The following is a 17,614-nucleotide window of genomic DNA, read 5'->3' on the forward strand; positions in this document are numbered from 1 at the left end:
ATGACTTTAAATTAAATAGAAATGGGTCAAAAACCACCCAGTAAGCAGAGACATTTAAATTGTACTCTTTGTAGTCGAATGTTTTTCTCGTGTTGACGACATGTTCGTACAACCGAAAAGTGAAACTAATTTTTCGATTATTGGCTCCCTAAGGGAAGCATTATATGGATATAGTTTCTCATGTGTTTACACGAAAAACATTCGCTGTAAATTTAATAGAGAACATAGTCATTTTATACTGCCATGTCAGACTCACATCGACTCGCAATCCATGATATAAATCAGCGTAAAAAAACAAAATTGACACAAAAAGTCAATTCAAAATTTTTACTAATAAAAATCTAAAGATTATTTTCTTAGAATAAAACCTTTTTTTTTGTAATCATTGCGATTAGCGACGTTAAAAGGAAACGCCGTTGTCAACTTAGTTCAGTAAATCGTATATTTTGCTTTAACAACTTACTTGTGATTTATTTGTGTTAAGCATAATATTGAATATAAAAAAGGAATTTTAAGCAATTAACTTTACTATTTAAAAGCCTGTAACTTCTTTACAAATTAAAATAATACATTTTCAATCCCCCAAAACAAATAAACAAGTAAAACAAAACTAATTTACAACGGTATTTTCTTTCACGGTATTTACGTCACTAATAATGATTACTAATAATAACTAATAATGATTACTAATAATGATTACTAATACTCACTAATAATGATTACGAATAATCACTAATAATGATCACTAATAATGATTACTAAAAATGATTACTATTACTTTTAATTTTTGAAAGTAAATAGACGAACATGTCTTTTCACCTACATTTAACACTATCATGATCAAGCAATAATAAACCATCAGTGTTAATAGCTTCTATATATACTTGACATATCATGATTATTCTTTGCTCCTTTCCTTATTTACAACTTGATTCTTCCTAAGCATTATGTTTTCCCTTCTTATCTATGCATTTACACTGATTTAGGTTTAGTGTTGAATAAATGTTGAGTTCTGCTATAACACTATTTTATGTTCCCCATTTTGCCTGATGTTTGCTAAATAATATCTCGTAAGATTGTTTCAGTTTTATGGGAAAAGAAAAATTAAAAACTCATGGGTGAATCCAGGTTTTTATGAAAATTCAATATTTGTGTGTACCTCTTTAATTTCGCTGCTATCAATCGCTTTCTATAGTGAACCGCATGCTTTTCAAACTGATCCAACGTTACTTTACTCTATTTCTCTTATTGCACAATATTCCTAATTGCTTAGTATTTTATGGATTAGGCTTATAAACTTTAACCTCGAAAGTATTCAACAAATACGCAATTAAATTCAAGTCGAGAGGCATAACTTTGATATTGGCATTCTGATTGTTGATTGCAGTTCAATTTTTTCACCAAACACTTGTCACTGGATTCCTTCTGAATAAATCAATAGCTGTTAAATCTGCCCAGAAGAACTTTTCTATAATTGTACACTTTTTTTTCCTAAGTTTCAACAAACTTTAATCAATCTTTGATATGTTTGGTTTTCGTTAAATACACTTTTTGTTGATCTTGAATAGAAATCTATACGATATAGAGTCTTGCTAATAGTATCCTCACAACTTACAACATCCTCAAGACCAGTTCTTATTTCAGAAGGAGTAAAAAAAGACTTGTGTTTGCACATTTCTGTCGATCCACCTTGAAGTACTCTTATTTATTTTTCATCTGTCTTCCATTTCTGTAAAGTATTGTTCTGGCGTCGCCCTACTTCTTATACTGTCTTATATTTCTACTGCATGTAGTGCTAGATTAATTTATTTGATAATTTGTAAGTAGCCTTATTGTTGTAGAACAGTGCTATGAGTCACAAATGAAAGAAGCTACAAGTAGTGTAAAGTGTATAAAATATATGTATTTATCATAAAGAATACAGGAGTCACTAAAGTGGTATGAGAGGAACGTGTTCGTAGCATGCGGTTAAACATGGAATGAATGCCTCCATTTAGTCTCTGAAACCAGCGGTATTCATAGGACTTGTTGATTCCACTTTGTTCTGAAATAGAGGTGATTTGTAACCCACAACGCTCCCCCCGAGCTTTTCATTCCCCTGGGATGATCGTATAGCTCTTTTTCCTGTGGTTGATCTCTATCGGATCGGTCATTTTCTTTTTTTCTGGGGGACCGGCGTTGTCCGGCTGTTTATTACAGAGTAAAACGTGTCATATATCTGGCCCCTTACCTTCTTCATCAACAGGAGGTTGTCTTTCGTCGTCTGTGATCCGTTTCCGAATTTGGTTTAAATATTTCGTGGGAGTAAATCTTGGACCTTCGATAATGTAGACCATCCACCGATCCTTTTCTGGACCTTTCATAGTTCCCACATCGTACTATTATTTTTGTGTACCTGGAAAAATACCTTCTCACCAGGTAAATACCTCTTTTTAGGAACTATAGTATTTCGTGGCAAAAGTTTCTCAGAGACCGGCCTAATTTTCCTCGCGAACATTAACTCTGCTGGCAACATCTTCGATGGAGTGCTTTCATTTGGCGTAATTCGGTAAGCTTGTAAAGACTGTTTTAGCGCCTTTTCTGAGGGCGTTCCTTTAACCTTAGCCAGGACTCTTTTCAGCGTGTCTATAAACCTCTCTGCCTGACTGTTCGATCGGGGATGATAGGTTTGCGTCGTTATGTGGTTAACCTGGAAATCCTCGCAGAAACTTTTAAAATATGCTGAAGTGAATTGCATGTCATTGTCTGACACGAGACAATCAACCACACCAAACCTAGCGAACAATTCATGATGAGCACTGATTGTAAAATCCGTCGATGGACTTTTACATCGAAATACATCAGGTCATTTTGAAAAACTGTCTACCACTATTAAAAAATAGTTTCCATCCAGTGGACCTGCGTAATCTACGTGTATTCTTTGTCATGGGCGGTCCGCTTTAGGTCATGGGCTAAATTTTATTGGTGGCGCTTTTGCACTCAATGCGCATCCCTTACACGGCTTTACCGTGCCTTCTATATCAGTGTCCATACTCTTCCAGTAAACGTAGGGTCTCATGAGGCTCTTCAGTCGCGTAGCCCAGGGTGGCCCGTATGAAAATCCCTTAGAATTGTCTTTTATCGTGTAGATGGGATTACTACTCTTTCTCGGTACAACAGTACCTCATTGCACATAGAATAAGCTTCCGCCGCCGATTCATCCGATTGAATTTTTTGGTTTCGTTTCTTTGATGGTACTATCTTGTTCAGCCTCTCTTATAATATCTTTCAAAGTCACTGGTGTTTCTTGATCATATTACATAGTATTTTTGTATAGTCCTTTTCACTTTGTAGCGACGCTATTACTGTGTCTTCCAGCCGTTCCCTTAATTTCGGGATTAATCGCTACAATCCGTCGCAGATGTAAGAAATTCCATACTTAAATCGTAATTCAGTAGAATGCCCCCCCATATTTGCAGTCTGTTGGCTCTGTAAGTTGGCAGACCTTTTTAGAGCCAGAGATGGTTATAAGCGGCTTATGTCCATTTTGTAATTTAAATTTACGACCGCGTAAGAATCGGTTGACTTTTGTAACCTCGAATATGATCTCCATTGCTTCTTTTCGATTTGAAAGTAATTTTTCCCGGCAGGAAGTAAAGTTCTTGACGCATGGGCGATCGGCTTAGTGGACCCATCAGGAATCTTACGTAGAATGTACGCCCCAATCCCATAAGAACTTGCGTCAGTTGCGACAATAATCTCTTGTTTCGCATTGAAATGAATCAGGGATAAATCTGACGTTAATACATATTTCAACTTCTTAAACGCTGCCTGGCACTCAGAGGTCCAGTCTCATTTTTTGTCTTTTTAATAGTACATTCGATGGCGCATGCAATTCATGCATGCTCTTAATGAACGTCTGATAATAGTTCTTGAGCCTTATAAAAACCTTGCAATGTTGTTACATTATGAGGTTCTGGCATGTATTTTATAGCTGTGGACCTGTCTGTATCGGGTTTCTTCCCGTTCTTAATTATGATATGACGCAGTTAATCAATCTGTTCCAAAAATAATCGCATTTTGGTTCTTTCAATGTTAAGCCGTATGTTTTTATTCTGTCAAACACTTGAAGTACATGATCTTTCTGTTGTTCAACATTTTGACTACGCATAAGAATATCGTCCAGATAGCCTATTGCAAAATCCAACCCGCTTAGCAAAGTATCGATTACCTGTTGGGAAATTGCAGGTGCTACTTTTATACCAAATGCTAATCTATTGAATTTATAAAGTCCTTTGTGTGTTGAGATCCACAAAACTTCCGAGCTATCTTCCTCTAATAGTATCTGTAGGTACGCCTCGCTTAAGTCTATTTTGGAAAAAAAAGTCCGCCATTTAACTTCACGAAAATTTCGTCTAGGTTTGGCAGTGGGTAGTGATGGTCCTTGAGCGCCGCATGCAATCCAGTCGAAAAGTCCGCGCATAACCTAATCTCTTTAGATTTTTTTCACGTATACGGTGTGGGCTACCCAATCACTTTAGTAATAAGGGGTAAAAATCCCAGTGTTAACAAGCCTTTCAAATTCTTCTTAAATTTTTTCCCTCGAAGCGAACGGTACACTCCATGGCTTTTTGAATATTGGGTTTGCTTCATCCAGCAATTTGAATCCCGCGTTTATTTTTGTGCAGTATCCAAACTTTTCGGAGAAAACACTTGGGAATGATTTTGGAGATCTTTTTTTAGTTTGTCGGCTTCGGCCGTTATGTTTTCGATTTTGTGACAAAAATTACTCATTGGCCAGTCCCATAATTCTAATTCCTGAATTCAATCGGTTCCGTATAATTCGTTGCGTTCCCTTACATTAACAACTACCTCACCTTCAAAATTTATTTTTCTCCATTTACCGATCTTTGGACTTTATTCGTCTTTGTTATCGTGGTTTTACTATTCTCTTCCACGTGTGAAAATTTATAATTGATAAATCCGACCTTGAATCGAGCTACAGTGTTACTTATTTATTCCTGATTCTCACCGTAACATTTTTTCTTATGTTCTCTGTTGGTGAAGTGCCCATTTTTGCAGTTTTTACCTATCTTTTTTTTGTTGTATTTGTTCTGCAATATGAGTGTCATGCTCGCTTGCATAGGTCACATGTTATTTTCATTTGGTGCTGACATGTATTGGACCCATGAGGTCCTCCACATTTTCTACAAGGGGGACTAGGCGTTGGTCTATCCTGATAATTTTGTGAAGGGTTCTTTTTGCCTCTTGGTTGATAATTGCTGGTGGGCGGGTGTCTCTTATTTTTGAAGCGTATTCTTTTAAATGTGATCGATACCTGCTCCTCTATGTTTAAGGAATCTTGCTTCATTGCCACGAACCGCTGACAATATTCAGTCAGTTTCTGGAGCGTCAAATCAGGTTCTAATTCCAATTTATTTAGAGCACAACATCTTATATCGACGTCTTTTGTGGCTATCAAAACTTGTGTGAATGTTAAGAACTTGAAATTGTCCTCCATTAATGATGACAATTTGAAATCGTCACAGTGATTATTTACTATAGACGCAAAATGTCGTATAGTCTTGACTCTCTTTACGTGTAAGATTCATGCATTTCCATTTTTTATGAAAAAGGCTTCTTTTGGACAATATAACTCCATTAACAGTTTGATTGTTTCGTCAGACGACAATTCCTTGTTTTTTTTTTCTTGGCAAAATATAATCCAGGAATTTATTATGTTCGGATGTACCCAACTTCCGTGGCAATAAAGGAGCCTTCTTTTGATCCGTCCATGCACTGCAATCAATTTTAAAAAGGTCTTCAAATCTTCTAAAATATCCCTCAAACGTTACGTCTTCCTCAGGAGCATAGTGAAATGTATCAATAGCTGACCAGATCGGATTTTGGGGAAAAGCCGTGCTGGTTTCTTCTCCGCTGTCCATATTCAATAAAACTTGTGCTATCAAATCCATTTTTTAAATCTGACTGCTTTTGTTGCTCTAAATATATTTTTTCAATTCCAATAGTTGTTCATCTATTTTTTCCTTTCTCTTTCCTGTTTTTCCTCGAAGAATTTCATTAAAACTAACTGCTTTTCCAATATGTGTTCGTTCATTTTTTTCTTTTCTCTTCCAGGTTTTTTCCCCGAAATATTTTATTTAATTTAACTGTTTCTCTTCGTTTAGTTTCTGTATTGCAAAATGTTCTTCTTGTAATCATTTTTCAAGTTCTAATTGTTGACTTTGTTGGAATTTCACTATTTTAAAGATTGGATTGGCAAAATAGTTCAGGTTTTGGACTGTGTGGAATTGTGCAAAAAAGAGTGTCCTTTTCTATTTGTCGTGCTTAGCGAAATGTTTTGTGTTTTTTCCTTTTCCGACGTGCAGTCCCGTCAACCAGTAAAAAGTTTATTTTAATCGGATTAAAATGCGACGTCCTTTTTAATTTGTGCGAATAATCGCTTTAGCCAATAAAATAAAATATACTATCATTTACTTTTGCAGGACATTTTTCCTTTTCCAACGCTAATGCCTTTTAACCATAGAACGTATTAGCATGACATGAACGACAAAGTTTTTTTTTTTTTTTTTGTATTTACTGAAAACGTGATCTCGTTAATTCAGTAATAATAATTCTCCACGCAATTCGTCTTATGAGTTTTGTTTCAGCTCGTAGTTTACGTTTTAGTAGATTTTTAAACAGCAAGATAAGCCTGTTTGACGACGTTTTTGTAAAACCCTTTTTTCGGCAAGAATGGCTGTCTTTTTTACGAAGTGTTCTATATCCCGTGTTGTTGGATTTTTACGCTCGAATGTTGATTTTCCGCCAACGAAGACAAGTAGTTTTTTTCAACGAAGAAAAGTAGTTTTTTTTCAACGAAGACAAGTAGTTTTTTTTCAACGAAGACAAGTAGTTTTTTTTCAACGAAGACAAGTAGTTTTTTTTCAACGAAGACAAGTAGTTTTTTTCAACGAAGACAAGTAGTTTTTTTTCAACGAAGACAAGTAGTTTTTCCCGTTCTTCACCGAACATTTGAGAAATAAATACTTTTGAATTTTCGAAATTCCCCCGAGTGTAGGAAACATTATTTCGTTAGCAATTATTGTAGATTGATCCGGAAAGTTCTTGAATCGTCTGCATCAAGTAGTTGTTTACAAATGAAAGAAACAACAAGTAGTGTAAAGTGTATAAAATATAATATGTATTTATCATAAAGAATGCTGGAGCCACTAAGCTGGTATGAGAGAAATGTGTTCGTAGCATGACGTTAAACATGGTATGAATGTTTCCATTTAGACTCTGAAATCAGTGGTATTCATAGAACGTGTTTAATTCCACTTAGTTCTGAAATACGGTTTTTTGTACCCCGCCACACTTATCTTACTGTATGACGCTCAATGATTCTATCTCTATTATCTATGGATATTTTTTTTATAGTTTTTGCCATATATTATCTTTAAATTGCAGAACGCACATCAACAAGTACTATAATATGTAGCACTATAATGTAAAGAATGGTGTACCTCTCTGATTGGTCAACATTTCAATACTATAGAAAATGTATATATTTAGAGTCTTTTAAAATACGAATGTTTGATTAGAAATTTGAAAAAAGTGTCATGAATCCAATACTTTGTACAGAGAAATTTTGAACTTTAATATTCAATACATGTATCACTATCTATCTATCTATCTATCTATCTATCTATCTCTCACTCTCTCTCTCTATATATATATATCTATACATACATACATATATATAGAGAGATAGATAGATAGATAGATAGATAGTGAGAAAATGGAAATATATGATGTTATTAAAAATCTTTACTTACATTCTCAACACTATGCCTCCCTTTTTAAATTTTCAACGAAATTTTCGTTTAAGAAATGGAACAAGTTCCTACATTTTATCACATCAAAAATATATTTTTAAATATTTGTGCTGTTTTTTGTTTTCTTAATTTAATTCAGAGTATGTCTCGCAATAATGACGAAACAACACACACACACATACACACACACACGGCACACGCACACACACGGCCCCCCCCACACACATATATATATATATATATATACTAGGTGGAACGATAAATTTGTCGCCCTAACAAAAATAACACTACAGATTTACTTGAAAACTTTTATTGAAAAAATCAACTCAAGTAACTTGATTCTATATTAGAGCTCATATCTATTCGATGTAGACTCATTCAGCGTCAATTGCCGCCTTGATACGGGTCTGGAACCAAGATATTTACTTTTCCACAGGCGCCGGCGAGAGCTCGACGGGAATTCGGCGAATACTCGGCGGATGGCGGCGATCAGGCTGGTTTGGATGTTTTGGGAGGTCACGTGATTGATGTTATCGACGTATGACCAAAGCAGCTTAGGGGGGTCTATGTCGAGGGAGAAAAAAGAGCTAATTAGAGAAAATTACAAAGTTGTAGCATTTTTCTGAAGGCAAGCCATGATCTCTTTTGACTCGTATGCCAGCGCGGAGTATGCTTTATAGTAGTCATGGCACGGTTGCCGCCACACATTCCTAAGCGAATCAGATAAAAAAAATAAAATTTCGTTTCATCAGAATATGTTTCCAGTAATCTATAAGCTTTGTTAACATGTCTTCAGCAACTGTTTGCGGGCTTACTTGTGTATTGCTTTCGGAAGAGGCTGCCTCCTTTGGTGACAGGCATGCATACGAATTTAAGGGGTACAAAGAAGTGTATCGTTCCTAAAGTCAAGCATGGTGGTTGGGATGTCATGGTCTGGGGTTACATGAGTGCTGCAGGTAGTGGAGCGTTAAATTACATTGAGGGAAACATGAACTCTAACATGTACTGTCAAATACAGCAGCAGAGCATAATGCCCTCCCTCTAGAAACCGGGTTGCAGAGCAGTGTTTCAGCATGATAATGACCCAAAACACATCCAAGACAACCACTGCTTTACTGAAGAGGCTGAGTGTGAAGGTGATTGGCTGGTCTAACATGTCTCCAGACCTGAATCCAATAGAACATCTTTGGGTCATCCTCAAGCAAAAAGTGAAGGTGCGCAAAGTCTCAAATATCCGCCAGCTCTGCGACGTCGTAATTGAAGAGTGAAAGATCATACCAGTAACTACATGTGAAGCTCTGGTAAACTGCTTACCCAGGAGAGTAAAAGTAGTATTGGATAATAATGGTAGCCACACAAAATATTGAGAGTTCACATGTTGTATGTTAATATTGACAACTCTTAGCAAGGATTGTACTCACTTTAGTTGTCAGTAATTTAGTTTTTATGGCTATATTTTGAGTTATTTTGGGGGGAATAAATTAACTCCGTTATATATGCTGCAGGCAGACTACTTTTCATTTTGTCAAAAAAATCATTTTTTTTAGCGTTGTCCCATGAAGAGATATACTTAAATATTTGAGAAAATGCGAGGGGGTATATTCACTTTTATGATACAACGTATATATATATATATATATATATATATATATATATATATATATATATATATATAAAGAGAGAGAGTGTGTGAGAGAGAGATGATTATTTATAGGTTATATATATGTGTGTGTGTATGCATATATTTTTAATATGGAGGTTATATATATATATATATATATATATATATATATATATGGATAGATAGATAAAACATCGCTTTCTCTCAAGTAGATTAAAACTATTGACAAGAAACAGAAAGGATATCATCTGACTTTACGGTCTATTTCTATTTCTATTTCTGTGTCAATAGGAGGAAGACACGTATCTAAACTCTGACTAATGTAGTTTTTTATACCCCTTCCACCACTTGTTTGTTTAACATCTTAGTTTTATTTTCCCTTTTTACGACTTTTAAACGTTCTGTGATAAAATGATAATACAAACATGAAAGAAAGTGAGGGGCACGCAGAAGTGACTGAACGTCAAAATCTAATATTCCCTGAACGCACAGATAAAATGACTTTAGACAAGGGTTTTCTTACAACCCTTGTGACATAAATACTAAAAAAATGGTGTGAAAAGGAACTGGAAGCGACTTTTAAAGGAAATGTAGATTGAAAAATTGAGAGACAACGTTTCAATTTGGATGGCATTTTGTTTTGATTAAGTTTCAGATCTTCTCCCGTGTAATAGCATGAAAAATCTTGAAAAATATTTCAACTAAAATCATAAAAAGCTTAATACCAACAAAAATACAATGACAACCCTGAAAAACGTCGCAGTGATTGATCAAAAACAAGTACCCTTGGGCCCATACTTAACGATTTAATACAAGTAATGAGAAAATTAGCTGACGGAGTCGGTACAACGATTAAGAAAATAATCAGAATTGAAAACGTAGTTGCCATTAATTAGACATAAGTTTCTGCTTAAAAATTGTATGTATGTAAGTGTGTGCATTGAATCGTATACGATGTCAAGTTTAAATTCACTGAAGATGGGTCAGAATATTCCTCAGATAGTGAAAACGCATAAAGGTTGATCAAGATGACGAACCACATTTTAATCGTGCTTCACCGAAAACACAATCAGCTGGTGATCACCACTCAAACTAATTTACAAAATACAGCTTGCTCATGTAAAGAAGATGCATGTACATTGCCTGTGAAGAAAATTAATAGGATTAATTAATATTTAAGAATAGAAACAAAAATATAGAAACAAAATTTAAGAATAGAAACAAAAATTAATGAAAAGAAAATTCTATAGTTCAATGAATCGTATAAATATAGCCTGTTTTAACACGTTATAATTGTCCAACTTTAAATTTGCAATGCATGTATCGAAGAAATCCCCCAAGATTTCCCCAAAATTTTACCAGATTCTTGCAGTCATAAACAAAACTATCGCAAAATATGATACGAAAATGAAGTCACAAAATACACGAATAATACACCAGGACTAAACCAACAGATGTAAAAATACCCAAAGTTCACTAGGAACAGATGTAAAAATAAAGTCATGGAATGTAAGTCTAAAATAAAGGATGAGTACGGGGTTCTTCACAATTAACCATCTATATTCATACTAATGTATATTTCAAAATAGATGTTTACTTTTGGGACACCTTGTAGAATAGATCGCTTTTCTTTCCGGCTGAGAGATAAAAACATGTCTTAGCGTTCTGTCAGTCGAACTATCATCAGCTTAAGTAGATAATAAAAATACATTGTAATGGCTAGTTCGACTAAATATTCCAGCCGCACTTCAACATATCATAAAACTGACAAAACAAATAAATCGAAAGTCGCGATAAACTTGTAAAGGTGAAAATTTTGTTGCACTAAAACTATATTTAGTTTTCCCGTCTCAAAGTTTATAACGTATTAAACAATTGGCATAAGTTAAATAACCTGAATCGTTATATTCACCCACCTTTCTATATCCTGTTATCGGAGGCTTGACGTTCAATCCACCTCAAATTTTACAACGTTATTAAAATATGAACATAGATAAAATAAAGTGGATGATTCTATTCACTCATATTTTTATATTCAATTATTGGAGACTGGAAGTTCAATACATACTGCAGGAAGACGAAAGTGGACCGTTCTTACTTACACCAGTTTCCTAAAATATATATTTTACTCTCTTTTTCTCTCTCTATCTCTCTCTCTATATATATATATATATACACACAGAGAAAGAGAGAAAGAGAGAGATCGCAACGTTTACGTCTTCGTAGGAAATAACGACAACAGTTACGTAATAGAAAATAAACAAAAGTAAGACTCTATCCTTAAATGTAACACGCATGTTTATCAAATACGAGAGGAAACTATTACTAATTCAAATATATTTTATTTCTGACTTAAAAAAATTGGGGTTTTATACGAAATAAATTTATGTTTATAATGTTTTTTTCTGATAAGTAGTACTTATGAATTCTTTTTAATCATTCTGTGTGCGTGTTTGTGTAAAAAGAGCAAATGTCAATTTCGCATTGTTCATGCGATTTGGAACGTTGACATTGTTAAAAGAAAAACAGGATTTCATTTCTTCTTTGATGTTTGTTGATTTTCCTGAATGACTTTCTTTTAAGGTTTCATGATTGTTGTAATGACGAGCTAGGATGGATAAGTATGAAATCCGGTCGAATTTGATGGACCGAAATTCAGCGAAACAGACTACGGTTTGTTCCTCATCGTCTTTTTATTGCTGTACTATAATTCGTTTTTGTCGTCTTTTATGAGGAAAAACAATGAACGCATCGGGAAAGCAATCAAGATTTCTTACAATCCAAGATGCAGATACGGATAAAGAAAAATGTCCTTAAGTGAAGGAGAAAGCTGGATCCAAAAGAAACGACCGGAAAATTACTCAGACATACTAGGGTATTATGAATAAGGAATATACTGAATTCCTATGCCTCTGTGAATGACAATTCAATTCTCAACAAGGACCAAAGCAAAATGGGATAGACCAGTCATCCAGTGACTCATATGCAGCCTCGAGTTGTACGTCGAAAAGCCAAGTACCGGATGCAACCCACAGTGCCGAGGATATCAAAGTAATGTGACCAGTAGAAACTCCCTAGAATTAACTTTCCAGCGACAGGGAGTTCAGATAAATGATGCATGCTTGACTATACAATAAGCAATGCGCTACATAAAAAAACTGGATAGAAAAAAATATGATCAACGGTTGGAAGAAATCGGTAATTTTATGTACCGTATTTTCATTGCATTGTATGGTAAGAAAGTGAAGTTAACTAAACTGTGAGTCAGAAAAAAAAAACAGACGACAGGAGGAGATGTGACCTTTAAGAAATAAGAAGAAGCATTTGAAACGACAATTTCTGTTTCAAATACTAATGAAAAAGAGTGTTTATTAAAGATATGAAAGAATCAAAGATTAAAATAGCGCTCTTAGCGAGACGGAGCATATCGTGAAAAAAAAATGCCGAGGTGGATGAAAAGAGCGCGAACGGTTCATTCAAGAACCATATAAATATGCCTGGAATCTATTTGACCAACCAAATAGTAATTTTTATTTTTTATTAATTTAGTTTAATTCGGATCATTTCATTGGAAGAGAGGGGAATCTTGTCATAATCTCCTATGTCCCTTCGATCCTGTTTTTGAGGTTAGGTAGCTTTGATCAGATTATCCGATAATTCTTTATTGAACAAATAAAGAAAGAAACGGACGGAGAAAAAGAAATTAAGTGTTGTCGCATGTATATTAAAACGCTTGTTCAATTTATTTTCGTCAAAGTGATCATCATCGGGAGCAGCAGCAGCAGTAGCAGCAGTATCCTTAGTATTATTATTAATATTAGTAGCAGCAGTATCCTTAGTATTATTATTAATATTAGTAGCAGCAGTATCCTTAGTATTATTATTAATATTAGTAGCAGCAGTATCCTTAGTATTATTATTAATATTAGTAGCAGCAGTATCCTTAGTATTATTATTAATATTAGTAGCAGCAGTATCCTTAGTATTATTATCAATATTAGTAGTACTAGTACTAATGATACCATTATAAGTTTGGTGGTCACTACTGCCCAACGCAATATTAAATATTTAAAAATAGGCAAACATTCGTTTAACAATAGGTAGGTGGGTAAAATAAGGAATAAAATCAAAGATATGGAAATTATTATCAAATATAGTCTAGAATATTCGAACAAAGACATGTATAAACACAATATAATATATTAGTCTGAAAGAGAGAAAAGTTCGTTAGAAATGCAATTTGTTTTTTTGTTCCTTCGTGACTTTCTGGTGTCAATGGATTTTTTTCACGTTGTATTGGGCATTAGATCCGGTTGTACTCGATAAGCTGTAACTCGCAGCTTGGTTAGCGATATTTTACTTATTCCGCTGCAAAGTTTTCCACAAATACTCATGGGGACTCATTTGTCCAATTATTGTCCAATATTGTCCAATAATTATTTTCATACTCTTCATTTTAAAGATTTGTGGTATATCTGAGATCATTGTCTTGTTGAAGCACACATTTCCGACCATGTCCTAAAAATTTTCCTATTCATGATACCATTCATGATACCATTCATGATAACATTCATGATAACATTCATGATAACATTCATGATACCATCCATGATAACATTCATGCTACCCTAGATAACTTGTAATTCGTAAATGCTCATGGATGAATAACATCCCATATCATAATAAATAATAAAACCATAAACTTAACTGTGGAATGATATTGTAATGGTTGAAGGCAGTACTCATGTCACTATGTTCCTTTCGATGAGCTCGACGTTCGTTTCATTCAAACAAATTACTTTTTATTAAAACTGCATTTGCCTTTCACAAGCTTTGACAACATTTAATTGGTCTTTAATATGTTTGGTGTCCAGTAAAATCATTTTATTTTGGTGATCTTAAATGATAGCTTGTACAATGTAGAGATGTTCTATGAGAAACATTTATTTATATTCGAGCTACTTCGAGATCAATTGTCATTTCAGAAGGAGCAATGACGATTTTGCACATTGTTGCGGATCTATCGTGAGCTACTCTCATTTATTTTCTCGTTCTTACATTTCTGGAAAGGTCTCCTGTACTGTCGCATAGTTCTTATATATTCTGATTATATTTTCTACAGTACTTAGTGCTAGATTCATTTCTTTGCTAATTTCCTGGTAATCTCCTCTTAATTTGTGAAATGTAATGATTCTATCTCGCAAATTTTATCTTGGATTTGCCAAATCTGCATTAAAAGTTAGATAATTAGTAGCATTCTCTTGTAAACAATTGTTTTTCCTTGATTGGTCAGAGATAATATTCGAATACTATATATATATATATATATATATATATATATACATATATATACATATATATATATATATATATATATATATATAGGTTTGTGCGTGTGTGTGTGTGAGAGAGATGGGGTGATTTCAATTTTTCCCCGATTGCTATAAAACTACTGATTCTCTTTAAAATGTTCGATTCCAATACAATTACCGATTCCGATTACGATTCCGATTCCGATATCACAAGCGTCTAAAAAAACACAGCCAAAACATATGCGTAATATAGACGCCCGCCGCCACTGTCGAACGAGTACATTAAATGGCGCCAAGGTATAATCGTTTATATAGTAATATTCCGATATTAAGAGTTTATTTATCGCAAATAATCCATTAATTTAAAATAAAAATATACCATTTATTTTTAATCAACTAATAATTTGTTTATGTCAGTTTTTGCCTTTCTATTTTGCGGTGGATCAACATCTATAAATAACGGATATGTTAATTTTTATTCATTTCTCACAAATAATCTATATACAAAATACACATGGGAAAATTGTACATGAATCATGAATTATTTTGTTCAGAAATGTAAGCATTTATAAAAATGTTATTTTGATGGAATGGAGAGACAGGCAGATGGTTTTGTGTGAGGTGTTATTGAGAAGATTTTTATTACCGATTAGGTATATTATTTGCAAGCAATTTATTGATATTTTAGACATCTTATGAAAAATTAGTTTTATTAAAATTATATTACTATTTATTTCACACACATACACACATATAAGTCTAATATATATATATATATATATATATATATATATATATATATATATATAATGTGCGTATATATATGTGTGTATATATATATATATATATATATATATATATATATATATATATATATTGACACTATTTCGGATAGGAGTAAATTTGGTATTGTGGTGAGTGACATAATTCTAGTAAAGATTAAGATACATACTATGAGATCACGACCACAGAGGTATAGAAGGAGGCCAGTGTACATGAACGCGTGACGTCATTGCTAACGCGACATGTAGGTAAAAGCTGTCTACAGTTCGCTGTGTTCAACCAGTTTAATTAATCCTTGAAGATGAATCCAGAAATATTTAAAAGTACATGGGCAAATCACACTCATGATTGTTGCATCAGCTAGTTCAAACATGAAGTAAAGACTGCAATACAACAAAATGGAAAGGATCTAATGTAAAATTAATAGACTAAAAACATGTATTAAATTTAACGAATTATGCATAAAAGAAAAAATGCTGCGCAAATACATACCCACACACACACACGCGCGCACGCACACACACACACACACACATATATATATATACATATATATATATATATTGTTTTAAACCAGCTTCGAGGAAGTTTTTCTCAGCATGCTGAAATACAGCGAAATAGTGTGTCTTTAAATAAGTAAACATGCGTTCATTTGAGTAGTTGATTAATAAATTAAATCGCTAACTTCTACTTATCTTGTATCGCAAACAAATGAATAAAACAGGAGACTGACACTGCATGTATTCAGATTTTGCTTCCTTTCAGATGGTGTTTCGTCTTTCAGTTGTCTAGAGTGTTTAGTTTCAAACTCGAGATAATGAACTGTTTGTATTACATAATGTTTTATGGAGATTAGCATCTCGAGCGTCGGATACTGCTGGGAAACGAAGAATAAAACGGTTATGTTGCCAAAGAGTAAACAATCTGAATTCAAATACGGAGTAAAAAATAAAATGAAAGTTTAAAGGTGCATAGAAGTGGACCAATTGGAAACGGTGTTATCATCAGAGATGAACGCTTTACACGTAATCTCTTGGTGTCACATTGTTATGTGATGTAATATGACCTTTCAATAGAAAGAAGAAACTACATTTGAAAAGAATTATAACATGATTTCCTGTGAATAAGCAGAAATATAGTTACTTTAAAATGTGATATTAACTGTGGGACGACCATAAGCAACAAGAATAAATTGAATGGCGCATCAAAACAATTACCAATTTATTTCGTAAGACAATTGGATTAATTTATAATCCTGTTTTGGGTCACGATATTCAGCTGTGTGTTCAAAAAGCACGAATCAAAAGTATTATCTCTATAAAATCTAAATACCTTAAGCCAGATTCCGAATGCTTTCATGCTAAGCAGCAGATCCGCTGAAAGTGTTGCGACTATTTCCGGTCTCGGCATCATCCTTTGTAACCCGGTTTGAATGTGAATTCACATTAGCTTCTCAGTACAAATTTAAATAAACGCTTTCTACAAATGCGGAAGTCATGCCTAAGGTTTCTTGGCCGTTCATGCCAATCCTTTACGCGTTTGAGTGAAATTGGTTTATAATGATTAATAGAACGATTTCAAGTTCAAATATCGATGAAATGGATTTAAAATGTCCTTTGTTTTTTTTTTCGATACCATTTTCAAATTTATCTGCAATCTCATATTGATTTTCAGCTTATCGCAGTCGATATTTTATTTTTAGTTTAAGGAAAACCCAGTATTAAGTTTTAGTTGAGATCTGATTGATGTTTTCTCTTAGGTTTTGTCATCTTCCTACACTTTCAGTTACCGTGTTTTTATTTACTCATTCGATGTTCGCGTACAAAGTATTACTAATAATCATTCACTGGCAACAAAAAAGGTGGTGTTCCATCAAGGTTAACTATTTAAAAAAAAATGTTGTTCCCTTAAGGCTAACTATTAAAAAAGGTAGTTTTCCCTTAAGGTTAACTATTATAAAATGGTGGTGTTCCCTTAAGGTTTACTATTACAAAAAGGTGTTTTTTTCCTTAAGGCTAACTATTAAAAAAAGGTGGTGTCCCCTTATATATATATATATATATATATATATATATATATAT

The sequence above is a fragment of the Euprymna scolopes genome, chromosome 20 (genome assembly GCF_053919585.1).
Source record: "Euprymna scolopes isolate OS-2025 chromosome 20, ASM5391958v1, whole genome shotgun sequence".
Classification (NCBI taxonomy): domain Eukaryota; kingdom Metazoa; phylum Mollusca; class Cephalopoda; order Sepiida; family Sepiolidae; genus Euprymna; species Euprymna scolopes.